Here is a 25,212-nt window from a genome sequence, read left to right on the forward strand (position 1 = left end):
ATAATAAAAAGCCAATTAAGACACAGCCTTTACTCTCAAGGAGCTTACCTTAAATATTGGGAAACTGTTTTCCCCACTTTATTCTGCTCTAGCTCCACTACTACCATCTTTCCAAGATGGAGAGTTAGAATCTTGAGAAATAAGGCAGAGTGGGAGAGCTCCAGCCTCACAAGTCAGAGTCCATGTGAGAAGTATGAGAGTTTCTAGTTAAGAGTTTATGAGAGTTTCTAGTTAAGAGTTTAAGCATCTCCATGAAAGGAAATCTCCATTAGGGGAAACATTACATTACATACTGGGTATGTCCCCTGCCCAGGGATTCACAGGTCAGGATTAGGTCTCAGAAATCTCCAAGCCTCCCTATATCTCTGTGTAAAAGCTGACAATGCTAATCCAACCACAGCTGACAGATCATAGTGACATGGCCATTTAAGCTGATGTATTTGGGTGTTCTGGGAGATATCACAGTAATCATGCTATTAAATAAAAGCTAAACTAATTTACAGATATGGCCAGTAGCTTTGGATACATGGTAGAGAGCACTGTATGTTAAAACATTGTTCCAACTTTTGAGAACCGTCAGACTGCTAGTTGGACAAATTAAACCTGATAAATATTATTACCTAAGGTGATGTTGACAGTTTTGGGGCATATAAACTGAGATGTTGAATGCAGGGAGAATCCAAGCTGGATATAAAGACAATATTTCAAAGAATACCCAATGAAGCAATGATGCCCGTATGTTTCATGGGTATAATGCAAATGCTGTGTTATCTACAAACAGCACCACATTGGGAAATTCCACTCACATTAGCTCCATTTGCCTAAAAACATATTTTAAAAGGGCTGAGCTCATAAACTCTTAGATTTTGCACAGTCATTAGAATCCAATATATTGAAAAGTATTTAGGGCTTCAAGATGAAAAGAGCAGGATTTTAACTTGGTTCTGGTAGTAATTAGCGAGGGTATTCTGAGCAAGTCATTTCAGGTCTCTGGGTCTCAGGTTTTCTTATCCATGGACAAAAGTTTTTGTACAGATGACCTTCAAAACGCCCCTCAGTTTTCAATTCAGATATTAGCTGATTCTCTTCACCCCCTGCATTCTCTATTCATTATCTTTACATCAATAAAGACAAACCAAAAGGCTAAATCTTACTGTTCTAAGCCAGTAAACAACAGCATGGAAAGGTTAATAGCTTACCTATATTTAAGGTAAGCCCCTTGAGGGTATGGACCATCTTAATCATCTTTTTATTTCAAATGCCTAGTATAGTACGTCATACATTCTAGAAGCCTGCCAAAGTCAGCACGTGGAAGGACAATCCCTAGTTAGAATTGTGGCTGGGAAGTGGCTGCTCAGGCAAGGACTACATTTCCAGCCTCTCTTGCATGTAGGTGGGGCCATATGATTGGTTTTCCCCAACTAAATATGAACTCTACTGATATGTGTCCCTCCCAAGACAAGTGGGTACAGCTTCTTCACTCTTTCTTAGAAACTTTGTGCTAAAGATGACAGAGTTCCTGGGTCCTTGAATGTCCACATGGAACAGAACACACCATTCCTAGCTTGCATCAAATTTTCCAGAAGTGAGAAACAAACTTCTATTACATTAAGCCATTGAAGTTTAGGATTTGATCTGTTATGATAGTTGCATTTACTTTAATGAATACACAGAGTGTAATAATTGCTTGGATGCCAAAGCACATTAGATTTGCAAGAGATATGCTGTAGGAGGGAGAGGGGGAAAAGGAAAAGAGGGAGGAAGGGAGGGAGGAAAGGAGGGAGGGAGGGAGAGAGAAAGGGAGAGAAGGGAGGAAAGGAAGGGAAGGGAGAGGGGGAAAAAAAGAGCTGGTTTTGTTTTGAAAAGATTTTCATTTGGAAGATTGAAAGGTGAAGCTTGTATGACTCAGATCATAGTATTTTTACAGTAAGTCTAGAACAAAGAAGTACCTAGGACATTATAAAAGCATAATATAAGCAGTTTCCTCTGCATAGAAATAGCTGGGGTTTGGACCAAGAGAAGTATTGCACAGAAGAGCATTAGGTTTGGGTCAATGTACCTGAGTAGCTTTGATACAGCCCAACTCCACAGTCAAAATTGTGTTAGGGAGAGGGGCAGTAGAAAGGTAGAAACACCAAAGAGGCATAACCCTCAGGGCTTATGCCCACCTTCTGATTGGAACACTGGAAAATTTGGAATACCTTGCATTATGCCCTGAGATAACATGGTGCCCTTGCAGGTTTAGGTAAAGAGGCCCAAGATATGCTCATTGATGCTTCTCAATGGAGAAGTGTAAGGAAAGACAGCCAAGAGGGTCAGTGGGTTGCAGAGTTCTGGGATCAGGATAAGAAGGAATACATGGACCCTGTGATTGGGGTTGCAGCAGATCTAGGGACATCAGCAGCAAACACAAGTGCAGGCACCAATGACCAGCCACCCCCAATAGGTGCAGTCACCTTCACACAAAGCCCCAGCTGTACGGGCCCCTCCAGAATGAACTAGAGCAGGGGGCTCTGAAGGGCCATCCCCTCCAGAGGCCAGCGGGACACATACACCCTGATTTCCCAGAGAAGGAAACACAGAGGACTAGAGCGTGGTCTACATCAGAGTGAATTTGAGCTACGGGTTTCATCTGGAAAAGTCTAGCCTTAAGCGGAACAATCTTCTAGAGGCAAGATTTCCCCCTCCGTAAGGAAATAAAGGCTCATGAGGAAATGTAACTCAGTTACAGAAAAGTAAATTTACATTCCTCCACATCCTAATTATAGTGCATAAATTTTATGCCCACTAAATGTATGTAATAACCTTTTAGAAATAACATAAACCTAGTCAAAGAGCCCAGGTCACTGCCTTATTCTGATGTCTAGGAGAAGCAAACTGGAATGTGATTGCCTTTTCATAGGAAATATTGCCCAGAAGTTTGAGGGTTAGGAGTCATGTTGTTTCAAGGAGGCCAAGGCTGAGAGAGGCTCTATAACTTGCCCCAGAAACAGAATGAATAAGTGGAATGATTAATATTTGAGCCCAGTTGGGCTCCAAAGCCTGTGTTGTCCCTCAGATCCCTCCTCCCCCCAAATGATTCCTGGCTTTCCCTCAGATCCCTCCTCCCCTCAAATGATTCCTGGCTTTCCGTCTTATTGCAGTGTAATAGAATTAGAAGGCTTTCGCCTGTGGGGCCATTGCCTCCCTTGGCACAGGGGAACTAACTCCTTAACACTTGTACATGGCCTCACATGGAGGGGGTAACTGTCCTCCTCTTCATGACCATTGTAGACTTCTTGGAATCCAGAGCCACTGGGACCCAGTGCTAATGCCCACGCGCTCATCACCTGAGGCCAGAAATGGGCAAACAGCCAGACCTGTTAGGGTGACCAGCTGTCCCAACTTTGCCTGGGATGAAATGGAGGTGGGGGCTGGGGATTGTTCCTGGAACACAGGACTTTCAGTTAAAACAGGGAAATTCCCAGACCAACACAGACAAACTGATCACTCTCCCGTTTCCCCTGCTGTAAAGCCAGGCAGGTGGAGAGGCGAGCAGAGCCCCTTCTGCTGGGTGGGCATAGATCGGTGGGGGCCTCTCCTGCACGCAGTCTTGGAGCCCTTCTTGTAAGTGTGGAGTTACATAATAAAGTGAAGATGGATATGATTCAGCATTGCCACAGTGGAAGAACATACACATACCTAAATATAATTTACAAGTGGCTCCTCTTGATGGTATTGCACAACCAAATTAGCTCCTTAAAAAAACACACACACCCACTTTAAAGCACACCAGATGATCTGCACTTCTGCTCCAAACATCAAAGTTTGCTCTGGTGGCAGAAATGGCTGAGACAAGCAGGACAGAATTTGGATTTCATTCTGACAGCATTATACTTGTTACTGTACATCACCCTACATCCCGGACACTTTCCAAGATTCAAGTCCTGATCCAACTTCCTGTGCCCAATGCCTGGCCTTCTGGCCTTCTCATGAGCACACACTCTCAAGCACACAGCATACACCTAATTCCCTCCACCACAAGGCCAAGACTGATCGTGACTAACACAAGAGGGGGAGTGTGTAGGGCTCGTGAAAGGAAGCTTGCATTGGAATGGCAGAAATCTTGACTGTATTTCAGAATGATGGATTCCTCCCAGGAGGAGCAGGCTCATAGAGGAGGATTGTAACAGTCAACTGGACTGAGGTCTCAAACACCTAGAACTGGGAGTGGGGCGAGGGGTGGTGGTGGCTGGCGTGGTAAGTCCCGAGTGCTGCCCTGCTGAGTTTATTTTGGAAGTCTGTTTTGAATTACAGCACTGCCTCTTTAGGACGGTATTTTAAGATGCTCTGCCAACCTGAAAGGGCTCCAAGTAGCTTTTGTTTCTGTACTCACACAGATGAGGAGCTAAACTAATTGGGAGAGTGACCCAAATTTGTGAGTATCACAGAGTATCACAATTGGCCTGAATTCCTGCACCCTCTGTGTGTATCCATGTTCACGTCCATTTGGAAGTTGCTCCTGGAACCCTTGCAGAAATTTCCTCACCCACATATAATCAGTAAATAAATAATCAGTTCCCGCTCCTAAGTGGTAATCTCCCAAGGTCCCAGGAAGAAGAATTTCAAGGGCTAAACTCTTTCAGAGGCTTTTGTTAATATAAACACAGCTTAGCAAAAAACAATTACTGTTTTCTTTCTTTGTTCAATAATGGCACAGTGCGGCTTGTGCTCAGATATCTCCCTTTAATTGAAATAAGTTAGGTGTCCTGGCATTGATCTCCCAAGGTTTGTAAGGGTAGATTTGCCTTATAACCTTGGAATGTTTTCATTTTTACTCCCCCAAATATAGTTTTCTAGCCAAGAGCACTTCAAATCATCATCAGAATTCACTAAAAAGAATGAAAGGGGAAAAGTCCTCCCACATCTGCCTCCAGCCGCTGCCCCCCCAAACACACACACAAAGAAAAAGGAGGTCACATTTAAGGCAACGGACAGGCGTGCAGCCCTACAAGGGGCTGTCAGAGGCTCTTCGTTTCACCTGGGCATTTTCCATTTAGTTTATATGGCTCTTTCTCCCTTTCCTTATTTCTAGCTTTCAACCTCCTTCATGATTAACAGACATGCCAGAAAGCTTCTTATTCTCTCTCTGGGAATTATGCTTATAACAAAGAAAACTTGTGCAAAAAAGCAAGTTGCCGAGTGAGGGTGGGCAAGCAAAGCTCAGGAGCATGTAAAGAAGAGCTGCAAGGCAGGCGAGCACAAGGTGTGTGGGTGGCCTGCCAAGCGCAGCAGTTGGTAGGGACAGAAGGCTTCAGATGGACACATCCAGGTCTGGGCTGCTGAAACACGCTCACCTGCGCTGCACCAGGCTTTGTGCCACCAAGCAGGAGTTTGCCGGGTCCCATCTCCAGGTTGGTCCCATCACTTGCTGACCAAACCCAAACAAGTTCTTCAGCCAGGCCCTCAATGTTTTTTTCTTGGGTACAATCAAATAGGGGTTTTGTAAGTGAAATATTATTATATTGCATTGGAAGCAGAGAGAGAGAGGTTAAATCAACCACTGAATAGAAGCTTGAAGAGAAAAGTGAGAAGAAAAAAGAATACTGAACTTTTTAGAAACTTACTTCTCAAAGTGTGGTCCATTGACCTGCAGCATTTCCATCTGCTGGGAGCTTATTAGAAATTCAATATCTCAGGCCTCCATCCAGACCCACTAAAAAGGAATTTACATCTTAATAAGATTCCTAGTGATTCATATGCACAAGAAAATTTGAGAAGTGCTGACCTAGGATAGGACCTGGGAGCTTTTAAAAATCACCAATAGCTATTGCCATCCTCCGTGCTTCTGGTGCAGCTGGTCTGGGCTAAAGCAGAAGCCTTGGTATTTTTAAAACCCCCTCAGATGATTTGAATGAGAGGCCAGAGTTGAGAACCAATAGTAAACAATAGAGCAGTGGTTCTTCAAGTGTGGCTTCCAGCATCACCTGTGAACCTGTTAGAAATGTAGATTCTTGGGTCCCTCCCATACCTACATCAGAAACCTGGGGCGTGGGGGCCGGCAATCAATGTTTTAATAAGCTCTCCAAGTATTTATCCAGAAACACCCCTATCGAAGGATCCAAAACTGGAATAAGAGCAGCAAATACACTCGAGTCTATTACGGAAAACCTCCAGAAATATCCATTACCTGTGGTAGGAAGTCCCGACTTTTCAAATGACAGGTTCTCCATAAATTAATCCAACATGCCTTTCTAAACATATCTCCTATAATTCCCTTTGACACATGAAGCTAAAATAAGTGGATTGGATTCTAGGGTCCTTTCTGGCTATAAAATTTAGTGAGCCTATGCTTCCAAAACTATAACTTCAGCCAAGTTCCCTGTCTCCTTAGAGATTGCAACTTAGATAGCTGCTCAACCTTCTTTGTCTACACAGGTCTCTCTTCCCATCTTGCTAGGTCAGATCCTGCTCATTCTTTAAGGTCATGCATAAATGCTACCTCATCCACTAATTGGTGGCCCCTGCCAGAATGGACCTCTCTCTCCACAGTTCTCCTATCACTTACTCATTGCATTCATTTCATTGTTTTCTATTAGTCATTTACCCGATGCCTTGGCTCTCAGCCACATACACTGTTCCTTGAAACAGAACAGTGTTTTATTCTTTCTTAACTACTTCCAGCTTCTAGCATTGCCCTCTGCACATGGAAAGTAGCACATAAACACTGATTGCATTGAAACGAATGGGTTGAGGGCTCTCACGAGAATTTGGACTATAAGATGAATCATGACTGGTTTCTCAAATACAGTAGGCAAGCACAGAATTCCAAAGCAGCCAAGAGCACAGATATTATGAGTCTAATAAAGCTGACTCTGTTCCAAAGATTTCGTTTCAAAATAAGTCTAAGTCACATCCTCACTGAAACCCATAAAAAGAAATTATATCAAATTTTGCACTAGTTGGCACATATCACTCAATAGTTATTTTATTGGATAAATCTTTGGATGAATGTTGATAGAAAATTTTCTCGACCAAAGCTCTAGAAAACTAAAAATGTGTTCATCTCCACCCCCACCTCGTACATATTAAAGATACCCTTTATTAAAAGTTAATTTAGTTTAACTGTCTGCCAGACACATTACAAACTTTATCTCATAATCTTCACAACATTAAGAGGGAGAAAGATTTTTATTCCCCCTTCTCTGGGTAAACTCAGGCTCTGAGAGGTTAGATAACTTACTCAAGGGCATCTGGCTAGATAACAGGCAGGATAAGGCCCACCTCAGACCTCACTAAGTCCAGAGCTGTTATCCCCTCCAGTATATATAAAAAAGCTTGATATTTCAAAGATTTGAAAAGGTGTATTCATCCTACGTGGCTATGTAGGCTGCGTGTCTATTTCTCCTTTTTGGGTTTGTCATTAACCACGTATATCTATATGGTAAGGCCACCAACAGAACTTCAAGGGATTAGTTCCTAATGAGCCCTTTTCATGAGGAGATTGAAGTGCAGAGGAATAAGGAGGGTGAAGATGAAGGGCCGGAGCCAGTGTTCTAAGTAGTGTCCCAGAGCTGCATTTATGTGCCTATGAATACTACAGAGAAAGGATTTAAACTGCATCTGGTGAAATACCTCGCACCCACATAGGCATCAACAGGCCGCCGCCCATGCCAAGAGCAAAGGGTGGAATGCTCCACGGTGGTCAGCTGCAGGTGCTGCCATTGATGTGCTAAAGAAATCTGCAACATACAGGGTGTCCCAAAAAGATGTATACACACACTTGGAATAATTATAAAGGCAGTGTTTATTAAAATGCATTTCATTTTCAAAATTGAGCTATCAGTTGTTAAGTGCATATACATCTTTTGGGGGACACCTTGTATGTGATTTTGCCCTTTTACCTCCCATTATCTACGTCATTCCCAGATCATACAAAGTGCTGGCACATTTCCTCAAGCTCTAGAATCTTTCTTTTGGAACATCTCCCTACAAAATCATCTCCCGTCTTGATTCTCAGTAATCTACATTTAAAAATGACTCCCCTTCTCCTCAATCTCTCACCTCTCTGCAGGGCTGCCAATTTGTCTTTGAGTGCTAAAGTGATTTATACTAAGGAGTGAATGACTGATAGACATTCCCTATTAGAGGAATGTGCCTGGGAAAAAAAAAAGACTTATGATCTCAAATGAGTATTCAATTGGTTAAACATGTAGAATTGTTTTCAAAAGGTGACCTTGTAAATGTATATGTTCTTTTTGCAGGGGAAGGGAGAAAGAATGGCGTTCCCTGGATTCTTTCTTATCTAATCATTGTTTTCCAGGGCAGAAAATTAACGGCCTCCATATCTACAAGGCAGGGCACACTTGATCTGATCCAGTTCTCTGTGATGGGGTAGGTTTAAAACTATGACTTTGATTCTGGATCTCAGAACAAAACTCATTAATATGTACACTGAACTCAGAGAACCTGGGTCAAAAAGCACAACATAAAAACAGAGAGGAGCCAGAGTTGTTTAGAAACGAAGAGCTGAGTGTCACAAAGGAGAGATGAAATGGAGTTCTGGAGTCAACACTACCTCAAACAGAAGTTGTCATGGAAACCCCCGTTAGAAAGCAGGCAGTTGGATTTTGGAAATTGGATGAAGCAAGACTTGATGGCAAGACAGAGGGGAGAGGCTGAAGCCTCAGAATGAACTCAGACACTGAAGAAGAATGGATTGGAGTCATCACTGCACCACTGTGCCTATGAAAGTATACATCATTGTTACAAGACCAGAGCATGACAGATCTGAAAGGCCGGTCTGTCCAGCCAGGACAGTTACGAGCAAATGTGTTAGAGTCTTCCTTCTGTGGCATTGCAGTGCTCATGACTCATCCTGCAGAACAATGTGATAGGTGGGTGGAATCTCTTTTAAAAGGTTTCCAAGAAGAACAGGTAGTGTGTCCATATATAATATTAAAAAGAGATTAATTCTTCACTCAAATAGTAAGGGTAGAGACAGGTAAAACAACTGCTTCCATGATTTTTTTGCATTAAATATTCTTTTTTGAATATGGACATAAGGATTTTGCAGGCATACCAAAGATTGATTTCCCTGTTTTCTGGCTGAAACAAATTCTGAAATTATATGATTACATGGACTTATAACATTGGCACTTGTAATGCACATGGATTGGTTTTCCATAAATTACCTCTTAAAGAAGAGTCTGTAGTACTAAATGTACACATGTGGTTACAAAAATTTTCCAGAGAGGAAAAGCGGAGAGCCTGCCAGAGAAGAGAAAGAACTCTTTCAGCAACACACATTAGCTACAGAAGGCCGATTCAAAAGCTGAGTATATGTGTATGCTCTGTTATCTGAATCTGGAATAAGAGATTCTTAGGGAAAGCAAACAGCATACATGAGTAAAAGGTAAAACAAGTTGGCACTATGTAATGTGTAGGGGGAAAATGGCAGGTGACTTCAGAAATTAGAAGATCTGTTATGAGTAGTTCTGACCAGACTAACTGGTCTATGCTTCTATGTCAAATCATATCTCATCTACTCATTATGACCCCAGTGACTTCCTTTGCCTTTGTGAGTTATACCCGAACTTAAGGTTGGGTACAATAAGGACTTGAAGTACGATGACTGGGATAGCAAAATGCTATACTTTTAAGCAATTAGTATGTTATTAGCGTAATACTATAACCATGACAGGCTCAACCTAAGGGACATACTGGGACTTCAAGAGCAGACTAGTAGTAGAAGGAAAAAATCCAGGACAAAACAGGGATGAGGTGGGTCCCAGGCCATGGGGGCAAACTTGGCTGTATGATTTGTCACCTGGGGAAGTGGGGCAAGAATTCAATGATTAACCAACAACGATTGAAGCCAAAAAGCAGTTTAGAGCCAGAAAGTGAATGGGGATGAGAGCAGAAGTTTCCAGGCCACAGTGAATGTCAAAGCTGGGCGGTGCCAGCCCTTTGGTTCCACACAGAGTGTCTAATTTGGAGCACAAGTTCCAGAGGCAGAGTAGATAAGGACACAGAGTTAAGTTCTCTTATGTGGTTGGCCAGCAAAATTTAGGAAAGTGCCAGGGTCTTAGCCAAGTGGGATGGGATCCAACTCAAAGGTTTAACTCTTGCAGAGGATTAATATACCCCAGGAACTGAAGCAGCAGTGGAATCCTATAGATTCATGCAACCACAGATGGGACAGAAAGCTGGTATTTTGGTGCACTCAAAGCTGAGGTTTGGCTTAAACTCATTTCTAAATCATTGGTTACTTGATCTGTGTTAGTGAAGGTTTGATCAGAGAAACAGAAACTATTCCAGATAGTACCAGAATAAAAGATTTAATGTGGGGAGTTAGAGGCTTAACAAAACCTCTGGGAGGCTAGGGAACAAAAGTCAGTGAAAAGTACTTTTAGAATTTAGGAAATCAGGAAGTACAGGAATTGCAAGAAGCTTTTACCAATGATCTCAGATGCCTGCAACAGCACTAGTGGAGTTCTGCAGAAGGACTCCTGGAAGACTCACCTACGTCCTCTAGGAAAGCCTCCAACCTGCCTATTGCTGCTACAGGAACAGTGTTGAGGTCAACTTCTCCTCTACCTTTCAGTCTCGCTTGAGATTTTCTCTTTGGCACAATGCAAGTGGGAAACCTTTGGCAAGGCTTCTGGGAAATGTAGTTTCCAGATTTGGCAGCCCATGTAATTCATGAAGAACACAGAAGGGGGAAAGAGATGATCTGGCACAGGGTTAAGCAGTGATATCCTGCTCGCTTATGGAGATGTGATCATAAAATGATTCCCTGAAATGGGTCAGATTGACCCAGGCTCTTAGGACAACTGTGTTGGGTGGGATTAATGCTGGGGAAGCAAAGTCTAGTATGCTCTGCAGAGGCAGTGGAGTGCTATGAAAGGGCTTAAAAGGCTGACTTGAAGAGTAAGTGGGACCACATGAGGGGAGACAAGCCAAGGAGGGGGAACATGGCAGGTGCAATGTTATGACCTCCAGGAGAGACACAATCCACATTATGTTTTAGAGCTTTCACTGGAGTATGGACCACAAATGAGAGAAAGTACAGTTGCCACGGGAAGTCAAGTTAGAAAGAAGATTCTATAGTAACCCACTTATTCAACTTATAGTTATTGAAAGTGTTTTATGAATAAAACATTATTCCAGACAAGGCAAAAATTAAAATAACCTGAATTAGGACAATGGTGTTGAAACTGGAAAGAAAGAGGTAGAAATATGAGACCTTAAAAAAGAAGTTGATAAGACTAGATGAGTCAGTGGAGAGCAGGGAGAGGAAGGAGGCCAAACAGGACTACCTGGTTTGTGTCTGGGTAACCTTGTAAATGGTTCTACTAATTGAGATATAGAGCACAGACTAAAAATTAGATTTGAGTAGTTCTATTTTGGGTCTGTTCAGTGGAGAGGTCCAGCAACTCACTAAAGATGGGGATGGAGGTCAGGTTGGTCTCCCCCATTCCTGGTGGCCCAATAAGGTAGGCCTTACATGCAGGTGGAAGTAACAATAACCTACATGCATGATTTGGGATGTTCTCTAGTCCTATTCCCTAACCCAGTTTGATGCCTGAAATGCAAATATTAGAACTTCACACTGTTGGCTCAAAGTTAAAGCCCTTTAAATTTTAGCACTTGTGTGCTTCCAGCAGCATAGGAAACTGGGATTGCGAGTTCCATCACCACTAGCTGAGACAGTCCTGAGCATTCATATGTACCTGTTATTACTGCCCTAAGATCTTAGCATATGGCCAGGAAGAATTGGAAATAGAATAACCTTTCAATTTTATACAGATAGTCAGAGAGACTTGTAAAGAGAACATTCCTGCAATTTCTCTTCTGTCTTTATAGGCTCCTTTCCTGCTTTAGAATTTTTATTTCCTTATTAACAACTTGATCGCTGAAGTCTCAGAAAATTCCAAACCTATTTCTCCCATCAAAACGAAAGGAACTCATCAGATGGAATTATGAGTCCATTAAGATTGAATGGTACTTCTTCATTAAACTATGATTTACATTGTAAAACAGATTAATAAAAATGGAAGCACTCTATTGTAAGGGAAATATATAAAAGAGTCTTTTAGGGCTATCTAAATCCCATGAAATAATATTTTGAGAAAATTCAAAGAGAGAGAGAGAAAGGACAAGAGACAGAGAAAGGTATTGACTGAGAAGAAAAGCAGGACTGAAAACCTGCAAGCCAGATAAGTGCTGTGACTCATAGCTCTCAGTTTTTGGTAGACAGCTGAAGCCAGAGAACATTCAGAGCTGCAGACAAACACTTAAATTACGCATCCTGGTAGATAGAGCAAGGGCTCCCACTGCATTGGCCTGTCCTACAGCTCATATGAGGTCATTGCTGGGATGTTGATTAATAGAGCTCCTGAGAGCCCCTCCTAGCCGAAAGCAATGGGTTTTACAAATGGTTCCAAGTGGACCAAATTATTGCTCATTTCAATCTATTCCAAAAAGTTCAAGAAAACAATCATATGTCAAGGACTATGTCATATTTTCCATATAATTTTTTCTGTTTAAAATCATCAAAAAGTGGGAAAAGCTGAAAGTAGTGATTCTTAGTGTTCTCTGTACTTATAGAGTAGTGTGGTGCCTAAAATTTTCCTCAACCTCTCAGTCAGGCTGGCTTTTATGTAGCTCATTTATTTATATAAACATAAAGACCAGCCAAGAAAGAGTTTGGAAATCACTGGCTTAAAGGATTGGTACGTCTGACAGGATTAGATGTTGGATGGAAACAAGATAAAGAAAGGAACATTAAAAAAGATCAATGGTCATATTCCACTGAAGAAGGGATTATCAATAATGTGCTAGAGCCAGCTCATACAGACCAGCTCAAAAGAAGCAATTGCGTACATCTCTTCCCAAGTCTACATTCAGTGACTTCATGTTAGTGGCTTGAAATTGGCCATGGTAGGACTATCTGCACCATAGAATTTGGCAAATGTCACAAATCAGTGTCTTTTATCCCCCAGAAAGACAGTTATAAAACATTTATTATTTACCACTAGAACTTAATCCAAAGATAATTTGGCCCACAAAACAGTCAAAGCTCTGATCATTGGCCTTCTGGGCATGGTCAAGTTAGGGACACTGTGGAAGTCTGTATTCTTGAAAGAGTGTTCTTGGAAAACACATCTTTGTTATATTGTCTTAGACATGGCCATAGACAAGAGATCTGAGAGTCAATATGGGAAGGATCATGTAGTAGGCACTGCTCAGACATGGAGAACCTTTCTCATTTGACCAAGGACTCCAAATAAAAGAAAAAGTTGAAAGATCCAGAAATCTGGGACTCACAAGGACTAATTTATAGGGCATTCTAACAGCTAACCTCTGTTTCTGCTGGAGTCCAAACAAAGAAAAATAGGCTTCAACTACACATTCCTTAGGCATCACAGAGAACTTTCTTGAGCAAGAATCAGTAAGTCCTGAGTTGAGTAGGTGAGTGACATGGCAGAAGCTCTTTCTGAGAGGCGCTGGATGGATACCATCTGTCTGAGATGCCTCAGCTTCTGCTCTGCTAAATCAAAGACTGGGAAATCTCTTCTGCTCCCTTCCTAGGTCCTCAGACTCCTGTGGAAAGACATGTTATTAACCCTGAAGTGGCCTCCAATAGGGTGGAGGAAAAGTAAAAGCTGTCAAACACAGAAAAGGCCGTGGGAGACCAATGAAAGGAAGTTTCATTCCACTTTGAGGAAGATGTTGATTTGTTTGAATGAGTCTGGGACAAGCCTGTCTTTGCCTGAAAAGCCCTCTGAGCCATGTATGTTTAAGACATAGCAATCAGCTCCTGCATCAACATACACAGAATTGCGGGGCCCTGGAATGCGCTTCCTATTTTAACCAGTTGCCCAGCAATTGTGCGTCATTATCATTGGGCAACCAAGCATGAGAGTGCAGGTCACAGTGCTTGTTCATCTCAATCCTGTGACCCAAGTTCATAGGCACTGTCTTCCCTGAGCGCAGGCACATTTTTCCTAGAAGGCGGAACACTTTCCTGATGGCTTAATCTGAAAGAGTAAAATTTGCTTCCGCAAGAAAACACTGACTTAATTATTTAGAAAAATGTTTGGAGTACTTAACAAGTATGATATGGACACTGACCAGTCAGCACGGATACTGACTTCATTGCTGGGCTCCGGAGATCCCTATCGTGCCAGCCTTAACTCCTTAGATGCTGGATTGTGGGGAGGCCTAGAGGGACCTGGAACTGAAGAGTGGATGACTGGCAGCAAGAAGACACTGTGGAAACGAAGGGAAACACCAGCACTGGTGAAATGTTGCGATGCTTTAAGAACCAGCCAGGCTGTACCTGTGCATCCCGGCTGGGAGACCTGACTATCCCGGGTACCTGGGCCAAGGGGGAAGTCAGTCCCAGCTGTGTTTCAGTTTGTGTCGGTGGTAAGAAAGGGCCTGACCTGTGAGCTTTGAGTTGAAGAACAGGAGTCTAGGGTTTCTATTTCTTAAACATGTTAGATTTCCAGAAGGTTCTTTATTTCTGTATCTGTCTGAATTTTTTCCATCTTTAAAGGGCACCCTTGATGTCACTTTGATGACGTTTATTTATTATCTTCTGCAAACTTGCTACGACAGGAGTACCTTTAGTCACAATACTGATTCACGATCACTGTTCCATATTTAGCAACTATCTGGGAAGGATCCGAGTCTACATTTAGCCCTAAATAACTACAAATAAGGGAGTAGCAGCAGCAGCCCTTCCAAAGCCGCTGTGGAAGTGTGGAGCTGGGGCTGTAAGACACCCAGGGAGCTACAGGTGTGAGAACTGCTGTAAGTGAGCAGGAAATTCAGGTAGCAGCTGATTAAAGAAACAAAGTTGTGTACTCTAGAGCACTCTCCCCCTTCTTTGAGATGGTTTGTAAGGAAACATTTCAGTGTATTTATCTGCCTGCCCAACCCCATTTAGCGAAAAATGATTGTTCTTTGCTTCTTGTTACCATGCTCAGATGATACTATGGCAACCGGGCTGCATAAAAGGAAAGGGGGGGAGGTAGATGCTGCTTAGCAACTTGAAGATGTTTAAAAGGCAAGTACTCATTTTAACAGCATCAGTTTTAAAAATGTCAGTTTTCAGGAGAGAAAAGAGAAGAACATTAGAGAAGCAAATGAAATGCCACAGTAAAGGAATTAAACAAAAAAAGAGAGAGAGGGGGAGAGAAACATCTGCAGGACACCTTTTCGAAGCTCTTTCATGTGAATCCTCACAGAAATCATGGGAGGTTGGCAGGGTCTCTGTTCACTGATGGGGAAACTGAGGCTCACAGGGGACCACTGGTATCCTCAGGGTCAGCCAGCTAGTTGGGGGCAAGGCTGGAACTAATATGCAGACAGCCTGATTCCAAATACCACACTCTTTATGGCACCATGCTTAAAAAACCAAGTAATCAGAAAATCAGGGGGTGGGGGTGGAAGGGAAGGGAAGTGAAGGGGAGGTAGGGAGGAGAAGAGAGGGGAGGTGGGAGAAGAAGAGGGGAGGGGAGGTGGGAAGGCTTCCTGTGAGTTAGGGAGAAACTGAGTGGGAAAACCGGCCTCAAAATAGATGACCATTTGTTTTGACCAGAACATGTAAACCAAAGATGGTTCAAGCTCCTACCCCCTTCCTCATTAACATATTTCCCAGCTCCTCTGCAAACCCAGCCCTCCGCCCTTGGGAACAAAATACCAGATGGCTTAAAAACCAGAGCCCAGACATGGAGTGACTGTGGTATTGAGCCTGATGGAGTGTCCAATAATGGATGGCAATGACAACCGTGAGAAAACGTTATGTCAGGCTAATGAGCATTCTTCTGGGCAGAACTTAATAGAAGGGGTTTCTGTTTATTATGCCCTTTCCTTAGCTATCCCAGTGTTTGAGAGATGCCATGCAAGTCAGATTGAAGGCCTGAATTACTACCAACTCATTCCAACTTAGCGGAAGTTTTGTCTTTGTTTTGGGTGCTCCGCTCCGTAGGGCATGTAGAGAGATGTGTGCATGGATGAAAAGAAGTTGTTGGCTGTTTTCTACTCTTCAGTCTTTCCACCAGCATTTATGGAGCATACTGTGTGCAAGGCACGTTGCACAGCTCCCATGCTGGTTCTCCCCGCTCTTGGGCCCTCTGCTTCCCTGTAGGGGAAGGACCCACAGCGCCCAGTGTCTCAGGCTTCCTAGGCTGGCTCACCTCACAGAAGAGGCCACCATTTCCATCCTGTTAAATAACACAGGGCTGACAGGACAAGTGCAGCTTTAGGTTCCAGCGGTCACAACCAAGTTACGTGCTCAGTCTTCCTGCAGTGTTTGTACTTGTCCCTAATTGCCTGGAAGCAGAGGCAGCGAGAAACAGTAAACAGACTCCTGTGCCCACAGTTAACTGGAAGGCTCTGGGTCCTTCCTAAGGCTCCTAACCAACCAGATGCCGCCTAGTGTTAGTTCTAAAGAGCCAAGAGTTTTAAGGGTAGGGAACTGGGACCCTGGTCTTACTCAAAATAAGACAAAATAAATACGAAATGAGTGAACTCTGGGTTCTAGTCCTCTATTTGCCATTGGCTCCCCATCCAGCCGTCCCCACTCACACCACATGCTCCAGCCATAATGAATTTCTTAAGAGCCCCAAACATACCTTCCCACGTCCCTTCCACTGTCCCTCATCCATGAGGAGGCGCTCACCTCACAGGGCAGCTCCTTGCAGCCGGGACCACCCTTGGTGATTGTTGTAGCTAACATTTGTATGGTGTTTTCAAATGTACAAATCATTTTCAATGACCTCATTGAATAAAAAAACAGTTTTAGTTGTTTCGATAGCAACATCCCCATTTTATAGACAATGAGAATCAGGGAGAAGTGCATTAGCTCCTCCAGCTTCCACTCACCCAGTGACTAGCAGGGAGCTAGTAAGGTTTGGGATAAGGTCCAGCTCCAAATCCCCCACTCTTTAAGGACTTGAAAACCTTCTCTTGTGGCTTACAGTAATTAAACCCAAATCTGCCTTTTAGAGCAAAGCAAAACAAATACACACTCTCTTTCAAATATTGGCCCTCCAAATATTTGAAGGCAGCCACTGGCTGCCCTCCAGGGCTTTGCTTCTCATAGAATTCACCTGGGGAGTTTGTGAAGCTGCAGATTCCCATCCAGCAGGGCCTGGGATTCCGGTTCCTAACAAGCCCCAGCTCCTCCCAAATCAGTTGCTCAGAGGAGAGGGGGGGAAAAAAAGTGTATCATTTTCAAAATAAAAATAAAGGCTTGCCATATTCTTTTTTGTTTCCTGATCCCCTGCATTTATAAAAGTGCCTAACGTAACATCATGCATTTAATAAACATATTTGGGCAGAGGGACTTCATCCCAGTCCCATCCTGAGTTAGAAAGAGCCTTCGCTTCTTACACATTGCTAAACTTACATGAATAACAGTAATCACCCCTAAATTGGGAATTACTGTGATACTGAATATTAGGTGCCTAGAACGGCGCCCGGTGCGCGGCGGGTAGGTGCCTAATAAATGTAATGATTAACCCCTCCAACAAACTGAACAAAAGAAAGGAAAAACTAAAAAGAAATGTACCTGGGCACAATCAGTTGCAAAACCACCGTGTACTCAACTTGGGATGAGACAGGAAAATGCTTCCACTGAAAAGTCCACGCAGCAAGGAGCTCCTGCCGCCTTCCGCCCCGGGGCCGCAATGGCTGGCTGGCCGCCGGCAGCCGCCGCGGAGCCCGTGCTTTGCCGCCCCCTGCTGGCCGGAACGCCCGGCCCGCGCCAGCCTGTCTGGCCGCCTCGCGGCGGCTCCCGGGGGACCCGCGTCCTCACCCCGCGCGTTACGCAACACCAGCCTGCAACCCGAGCGCGCTGCAGAAAAGGAAATCACTGGCTTCGTGGCGCTTCGATTAGACCTGTGATCGGGGCAAGAAAAGGGTAACAAACGCCTTCCTCACGTAGAAGGCACCCAGAAAAGTACATGAATTCCCTATGGGCAGGGACCCTAAGGAGCAGAGGGGATCATCCTGTTTTGCAGAGGAGGCCTCTGAGGCCCAGGGGGGACTGGGCACATGGCGGCAGGGAGCATAACCAGGGAGAGAGCCAGCCAGGTTTTGATTTCGGGCTTTTCTGACTTCAGGATACCAGGTTTCCGCAGCTGGCTCTGCCATTAATTAGCCTGGGAGCTGGACCAAACACGCAGCCGCGCCGGGTCTCGGGGCTCCTCATTTGCTTAATGAGGGGTTGGCTGAGGTGAACTCGGAGTTCCCTTGCAGCTCCCACGTCCTGAGTACAGCCTTTGTTACTATTTGCTCTTGTTGCAAAGAAATAGACGACGGGATCATCTCCCGCAGGGGGCTCATGCATTTCTCATCAGGCAAAGCTACTGGAAGAAAGCTCGTGCATCCACCCCGCAGCCCCCAGCATGCGGGGGGGCTCCCCACCCCCCACATTCTGCAGAGGCCACCTGGCTCCTGTCCGCCTCCAAATTATGTCAAAGGTCGAGGGCTGTGTCCTCTAAGCGAACCAAGCTTTTAAAATCTGCCTGTTGATGAAACGTACCAAAGAGCCAGCCTTGCCCGCCCAAGATACAAAGTTGATGTTGCAGAGGAAGGAGTTACAAACTGAGCAGGTCCCTCCCAAACCTGCAAGAGTCCAGGAGAGAAGAACATTTCTATGTTCTCTAGGGAGCGTGCCCAAGGCCCAGCCTAAGTGACACAGGGACAGGATTCCTTGGGAAAGAGCAACGCTGCAAGGAGCTCCTTAGGACTTTCTAGTGTCAGAGCATAATGCGCTGGTGGGACCATTTACCTTTTTTTAAGTATTTTATTGATGTATAATCAACATAGGAAAAGCTGAACATATTTAATGTGTACAACTTGATGTCTTCGGAGGTAAGTATGCACTGTGAAACCATCACCACAGTTAATGCCATAAACTTACCCATCACTTCCAAAAGTTTTCTCCTGCCCTGTTTTTTTGTTTTTGTTTGTTTTGTTTTGTTTTACCATTTACCACTCACTGCTTACTTCAGACATCCTTGCTTTCTGTCTGAATGCTTCCTCAAGGAGTTTTAGTCTGGTTCTTTGTTGACATGAAGAGAGTGGACATTTCAGTCTCGTCTAGTTTGGATATTGACTTGTGATGTTCTTATAGCTGGTTGGAATCTTCAGCTCATGAAATATTTTATAGGACCTCTTTTCCACATGGGTTTATGAAACATCTCTGCCTCTCAGACAGTGTAACGGAAATTTGCAAAATCCAAAAACACGCAACCTGGAAGACACCTTAGAGATTATATGATCCCATTATTTTACTTTCTGGATGATGATCTGAGCTCTTTGTCCAAATAAGTATAGTTCTCTGGAAACAAGAAAAAGCGAGGGACCTGGTATCTTCTCAGACTCTGGATGGTACCTTTCATATGTTTGCAGGAAGGCATTAAGAAAGCTGAGCCAACACAGAATCAGGGAGGCCACCAGAAAGTTCAGATTCAGCTTGATTATGATATTCAACAGTTAAGAAAGTCAGGTTCAGTGCCAAAAATATTAGGGTCTTTTCCAGAGCCCTCCCTCTGAACATGGAGCCTGGAGGGCTCCTTGTGTCTCATGAAAACCTTATACCTCGCATCATCTAAGAAGGCCCCAGTGATGTCTACCCCTGAACTGATGATAAAATACCAATCAAGCACTGATCAAACCTCCTTCATCACAGGCAGCCAAGTTGCAGTCAGAGACAGTATCTGGCAGAGTTTCCAGACTGAGAGCACTGAGCCAAGCATAATTGAATGTGAGTATGATAAACAGTGATGGACTACTGACAGGCTGCGAGGCTGTCAGGACACGGTTCCCGGCCGTTCTGGAATTATGGGGAGATCCTAGGAGGTCCAGCTGCATGCCCTGAATGCTGTCATCCCAGCTTGGAGAAAACTTTTACTTCTATTCCCTTAAAAAACAAAAAATTAATCATTTCATTCCAATTGTTTGTGTGTTTGTTGGGTGTTTTTTCATCCCACCCACTATTTCCCCTATTAAGATGGAGCTTGGGTCGCTTGTCTTTCATTTCATGCACCCTGAGCAGTAAAGAAACTCCACAGGAATTTTCAGCACCTCAGGGTGTTTGGAAATGAGGAGGCGGGCCAGGGGATTCTTGAAGCCCCGAATGAACTCGGTCCCTGTTCTGGGAGCATATTGATAACTAATAGTCTTTATTTGGAGGAGGGGAGTGGTGAGGAGGAAGAGAAGATACTGACATATGATGATGTAGTAAATAAATTTGCATGGATTTTTAAGATAAAGCTCAAGATTTTTAAGGAAATTCCTTGTTTGTGGAGGATTGCTTCCAGCTATTGACTCCCGAAAAATATAAGATTAGACATTTTATTCCATCTAAAAAATTTTTTAATTCTCATCTGAGGATATGTTTTTATTGATTCTAAAGGGAGAGAAAGTGGGAGAGAGAGAGAAAAAAATACACATCTATGTGAGAGAGAAGCATCGATCGGTTGCCTCCCGTATGTTCCCTGACCAGGAATTGAACCCTCAACCTTTTGTTGTATAGGATAACACTCCAATCAACTGAGCCACCAGGCCAGGGGTCCATCTAAAATTTTGCCTTACAAATATGATTACTACTGCTGCCACTATTACCCCTCCTTACTACAATACTATTACTACCACCACCACTACTATCACTGCTAATAACAACCTTCATAACATGCACTCCCCTCTTCTTCCTTGATTTTTCTTTTTTTAAGTTGGAGAAATCCCAGGGCTCCAGGGAGATAGGACTGCTGCTAAGTTCTGCAGAGCCTGAAAATATGGTGCTTCCCTTGTCTTCCCATCTCAAGACACATTTTGGTAAGAGCCAGTAATGGCTAAAAATCAATAATCAGGCCAATCTGCCCATGTAGTGGCCATCGGTGCTTGCAAGCTTCTTCAAAACCGCCCTGCATGCCCGGGCTAACGTTTGTGTAGCACACTGGGGTGAATGCGTGAGGCTGCTGTGCCCCAGGCTTGGGCAAGGGGTCCGGCTACCCCAGGCCTGTTCACTCTGAACGGAAGGGACTGCCGCCACACCTGTAACCCATCTGTGACACACCATAGCAAGATCTAAGTTAGCCTACTCCTGGCAGCAAACAGTTTCGGCAGTTTTTCAGTTATGAAAACAGAAAGCTTTTCTTTGGGCTGATTAATCACAGATGTGAACGAGCTTTTACTGCGAGACTGTGATCACGTGGAAGGAAGGCTGTTGTTTTCTCCTCTGAGTTCTGCGATGCCACTTGCTGGTGTTTCCCAAAGGTCTGAGGCTCGGCCTGCTCTTAACTGGAAAAGAACGTCACTTGTTCATTCATTCATTCATTCATTCATTCATTCATTCATTCATTCATTCATTCAACAAATATTTACCAAGTTCCTGCTGTGTACTGTGCACTCTGCTGGGCTCTGGGCATATGATGATAAACCACCACAGACGTGTTCCTCTCACCATGGCACTTTCCACCTAGACAGGGACACACATAAACAAGCAGTATGGCAGAAGAAGTAGAGAGTGGTACATGGCACAGGTCTGACTTTGGGAATCAGAAACGGCTTCCAGAAAGTGCAGTGTCTAAGCTTAGAGCTGATGGAGGGCGGTGGAGGGAAAGAGGCAGACAAAAGCAGCAGGCACTGCAGCCACTGTGTGATGCCAGAGGGTGGGAGATTAGGAAGACGGCGGAAGGGCACAGAGACTGGGGTTCTGGCAGGGGCTGGAACTAAAATCTGCATTGTTAGTGGCCTTGCAGCCCAGAGGAACAGGGCCGGCCCAGGCAGGGCCCATCTTCCTCATTGTTTTTGGCTGGATAGATCAGGCCATCTCTCCAATGTCACTTCGTTTAATTTGGGATTGTCCTACAGATACACTCTTCAGTTGCTGGGATAGGAGACTTTGTATGAATAAACATTTTATATCACTGATAACATCTTATGCAAACATGGAGTATCAATGTCACCGTAATTAAGATTTCACTTTTTCCTTCAAAATCTAAATGCTTCCATTTTCTGAAAAATCTAGTTGTGTTAATTTTGGATAATGAATGAAAAAAATTCTAATTAAAAATAACTCCAAATCCATGTTAATGTCAATTCTCAGACTGTAAGTGAACTAATCAGAGATCACAGCAGCTTCAGAAAGACAGTTGCACTCTAAGTAGCCTGAAAATCAATTCTTTTATTTTAGTTAACTCTTTCAGGGGCTTGGCAGAATATTCACCTGGGTCCCAGTGAGTTGAATCCTGCAGATCAAGAAAAATAGCACCAGAAAGACACTGAGGCATTGTTTTGCTCAGTGATCTCCATATTAAGACTCTGGCTGGACAATCATTACAAAAAAATATTATATAAAAGATTCACAGGACAAGTTTTCAAAACAATGCAGATTTCCAGGCTTCGCCCTCAGAGACTCAGATTAGTAAATTCGGGATGGGAGCCCCAAATATCTAACACGTGCCCCTGGGCAATCTTGTCTAATTCCATCTGATCCAGGACAGCATGCTTGTATTTCCTTGCTTGCCCTATCAGGAAGTTATTACAGGCATTTCTCTCTCATGCTTGTCCTTTAGGGCAGTGATTTTCAACCATTTTCATCTCATAGCACACATAAAATAATTACTAAAATTCTGCAGCACACCAAAAAATATATTTTTTGCAGGGCTGACAAAAAAAAGTAGGAATAATTTTGATTGATTTACAAAAAATAAAAATAAAATAGTAATTATCTACCCTTTTTGCTCCAAAGTGACTTACAAAAAAATCGGGTGCCTATACTTGTATTTAAGGATTTCTGGTACCAAGAATTAACCAATTAGATGCAACTTTATTATGCTACGTGACCAATAAGCTACAGCTCTATTATATGACCTATATATAGGGTGTCCCCCCAAAAATATATACACACACTATGAATAATTATTAAGGCAGTGCTTATTAAATTACATTTCATTTTCAAAATTGAGCTATCAGCTGTTAAAGTGTGTATATATTTGTGGGAGACACCCTGTATTTATGGTTCAAGACAGGGCATTCACACCGGATGACTATTGTTGTGTTGGCTATTGTCATTTTTTAATTTTACACTCTAAGGGAAAAGAGGTCAGTGCCCTTGATTAAGTAGTCAGGTATTGCATGTTTTGAAGGGGGTCTTAATATATGGTAACTGAAAAAGATATGACTTTGGGTGGTGGGCACACAGAGCAATATACAGATCTTGTAACACAGAAACCCACACCTGAAACCTCTATGTTCATGTTAACCATTGTCACCCCAATGAATTTAATAAAGTATTATTAAAAATAAACAATTAAAACAAAAAAATTCTTGCAGCACACTGGTTGGAAATCTCTGCTTTAAGGTAAACATAAAGATTGATTTCAAAGAAGTAACCTTGATTAAACACTGCTGTGGAAATATTTGGCCTCAGCATGGTCTCTTTTGCCAAGGCAAAATAAAATTAGACGTTACCTATAAAAGTGCTTTATAAATTGTAGAGAAAAATAAGCCCATTTAAATGCACTTGCCAAATGTTGCCTCTCACACAACAAGGTCCTCAGCAGCATGACTAAGCAGAGAAAAGCTACAGAATGTCAGAGTGTGACTGCATCGTTCTTCCCCCTCATTTAGAGCTTAGAAAACAAGGAAGGATCACCAGACACACTGATAATGCTCCACAGGATGAAAGGAACCCCCGATTCAAAGGAGTTCTGAACCCTGGCAGCCCATGGAAGCAGGTCATCATTTTGAAGATGACTCAGCAGAAATATATAACTCAGCTAAGAGTGCACACGCAGATTTTTCAGAAAGACTCACACATTTGGATTTAGAATCTTCTAGAAGGCTTGGCACCTGGCCTGGCCACTTACAATTTTCCATTCTACTCAAAAACTCACTGTATGCCCAACCTTGATCAAGATCCTCAAAGTCTCCAAGATCACTTTCCCCTTTTGTGGAAATGAGGACAATTGTATCTACTTCAGATGGTCTGCGAGGATTAAAAGAAATCACGTGTGATAAGAAACACCTACATGATAAAGCACTTCTGCTTGAGGCCTATGCACTAGATCATAAGATTGGGCAGTGCTCAAAAAAGACTGGGATGCAGAGTAGGACCTAATGTTCAACTTGTTATTATACACCAAAGCAGCCAACTGTGACGAGAGTTGGACAAATGGGTATTGAATTTATGGAGTGATAAAAGTCTAAATGTTGGTACTTACTGTATTCCATTTATCTGGCTCATATCTGTGAGTCTTTCTGTCCTGCTCTACAACACACACGCACACATGTACACACACACGGATTGATTGATTGATTCAGTCTCATTTCTCCCCCCAAAGGTAGCTTCCCTTTAATAGCAGCGTTCATTCTAACTCCGAAGTCTTGATTACCATCTTTTACCACCTTTCAACTTCACCGAGAAGTCACTGTACCCTAAAACTTGTCAATAAAAACCTGAACAGCGCTGCACCCGTCAGCTCCCACCATGCAGCCGGGCATCACAGCCGCCCCGGAATCCGCAGGGCTTTCACGGGTGCTGTAGGTCACCTGTGTGAGCTTTTCCAGCGCAGGGAAGCTGGCATGAAGGGAAGAGGGGCACAAAGCAGCAGGCAGGGTGGGCAGAGATTCCCACCCAAATCTTGTCCTTGTTAATTGTATCCGTGAGGCCCCGTGGTGCAGGCCAGGGCTCTCCCCCTGGGAATCAGGACCCTAGCATTTGTTTATAATTACCTTCAGACGCAGTTTAAAATGAACAGGAAGAGTGAGTCTCTGACTTCTGCTCACACCTCTTATTTATACCATTTATATTACCCAGGTTCACTCAACGTAATCCTCTGCCATGGCTCTAAATGCCACTTAAAAAGCCAAGCTCACCTTCACAGAATTAAGGTTTATAATCTTTGAATATATTAAAGGAATGTGCCACAGGCTCTCAAAGAAATTCTTAAAAAGGAGTACTAGAAAAGCTTGAAAATTAGAATATGTGTGTAGTCGTTAATTACTTTGAAGTGCAACATTTATGTGGAAGGTATATTTGATCTGCTTGCGTAAAAGAATCAGTTACATACCTTTTTCTTCATAGAAGAATCATAGTAATATTTCTCCAAAGGTACAACCTCAATGATTCTGTTTCTGAGCAGGACATAGGTACTGAGTATCTTCCAGGGACCATTTTAGGTGAATTCAGGTATTGAAAAGACG

Source organism: Miniopterus natalensis, chromosome 2, assembly GCF_054644295.1.
Source record: "Miniopterus natalensis isolate mMinNat1 chromosome 2, mMinNat1.hap1, whole genome shotgun sequence".
Taxonomy (NCBI): Eukaryota; Metazoa; Chordata; class Mammalia; order Chiroptera; family Miniopteridae; genus Miniopterus; species Miniopterus natalensis.